At 46.9% G+C, this 1702-nt stretch overlaps 1 pseudogene; it reads right to left on the reverse strand.

The window, feature by feature from the left end:
* Nucleotides 1-992: 992 nt before the first annotated feature.
* LOC132216327 (selenoprotein H-like) lies at nt 993-1702 on the reverse strand (annotated as a pseudogene).

The following is a 1702-nucleotide window of genomic DNA, read 5'->3' on the forward strand; positions in this document are numbered from 1 at the left end:
GCACTTGTCGTTTGTTGACTTGTTGATGATAGCCAGTCGAACAGGTGTGAGATGGTACCTCATTGTTGTTTTGATTTGCATCTCTCGGATGATTAGTGACTTTGAGCATGTTTTCATATGTCTCTTGGCTTTCTGAATGTCCTCTTTTGAAAGGTGTCTATTTAGATCCTTTGCCCATTTTTTGATTGGATTGTTCATCTTCCTTTTGTTAAGTTGTATGAGTTCCCTATAGATTTTGGAGATTAGCCCCTTATCAGATATAACATTGACAAATATGTTTTCCCACGCAGTGGGCTTTCTTGTTGTTTTGTTGATGGTTTCTTTTGCTGTGCAGAAGCTTTTTATTTTGATGTAGTCCCATTTGTTCATTTTCTCTTTAGTTTCAAGTGCCCTAGGAGCTGTATCAGTGAAGAAAATGCTTCGGCATATGTCTGAGATTTTGTTGCCTTTAGATTCTTCTAGAATTTTTATGGTTTCTCGTCATACATTTAAGTCCTTTATCCATTTCGAGTTTATTTTTGTGTGTGGTGTAAGTTGGTGGTCTGGTTTCATTTTCTTGCATGTATCTGTCCAATTTTCCCGACACCATTTATTGAAGAGACTATCTTGACTCCATTGTATGTTCTTGCCTCCTTTGTCAAATATTAAGTGAGCATATTGGTTCGGGCCGACTTCTGGGCTCTCTATTCTATTCCATTGATTTATATGCCTATTCTTGTGCCAGTACCAGGCAGTTTTGAGAACAGTGGCTTTGTAATACAGCTTGATATCTGGTATTGAGATCCCACCTACTTTGTTCTTTTTCAGGATTGCTGCAGCTATTCGGGGTCTTTTTTTATTCCAGATGAATTTTTAGAGAGTTCGTTCTAGATCTATGAAATATGCGTTGGTATTTTAATTGGATTACAATCTTGAGACATGCAGGCACTGCACTAATGTTCTGCCATTAGAGAGTCTGAGATGAATCTATGGGTCCTCACCCAGAAATATATATATTTTTTTATTAGTCAAGAACTTTATTTCAACTTTTATTAAACCAAATCCAAGAACTTTTCAGTGCCTCACTAGAGTGCTGCCTCACAACTGAACCCTCAGTTCTGCAGGGGAAGAGACTGTAGCTTCAGGAACATACCTGTAGTTTGGCCCTGTCCCGTCATACATGTCCCAACATCACCAGGAACAGAAGGCTCAGCCTGAGGATTTCAGCCCAAGCCTCCTATGGAAGGTACCTCTTCAGCTTCTCCAGGACTTCCTGCTGCTCAGGGAACTGGAGTTTGCGTGGGGCCCTTCCTAATCCCAGTCCAGAGCTCCGCTCCGCTGCAGCAGCGTCACCGGGAAGCTGCCCCTCTGGGGCTTGGCAGGGGTCACCTTCACCGGGAGCTCCGGGGCCTCCAGGCGCAGCGCCTGGCTCAGGGCCGCGGCATTGCGCCCGCACACGCGTCAACTCCTGCCATGCTCCATAACGACCGTCCCTCCTCCACCTCCTTCTGGCCGCCAGCCAGCTTCTCCTGCTTCTCAGCTGCCGCCATCACCGCCGCCTCTGCCTTCCGCTTCCTCCCGCGGGAAGCCATGGTGCCTGGAAGCCGCCCGGGAACAGGGTGGAGACCGCGGCCACGGAGCAGAGGACGACCCCTCTGCGAGCTCCAAACCGCAGGCCACTCTGCTCCCAGAACAAAACCTCCCGCAAGCAGCGCAAAGCGTG

Source organism: Myotis daubentonii, chromosome 15 (assembly GCF_963259705.1).
Source record: "Myotis daubentonii chromosome 15, mMyoDau2.1, whole genome shotgun sequence".
Lineage (NCBI taxonomy): Eukaryota > Metazoa > Chordata > Mammalia > Chiroptera > Vespertilionidae > Myotis > Myotis daubentonii.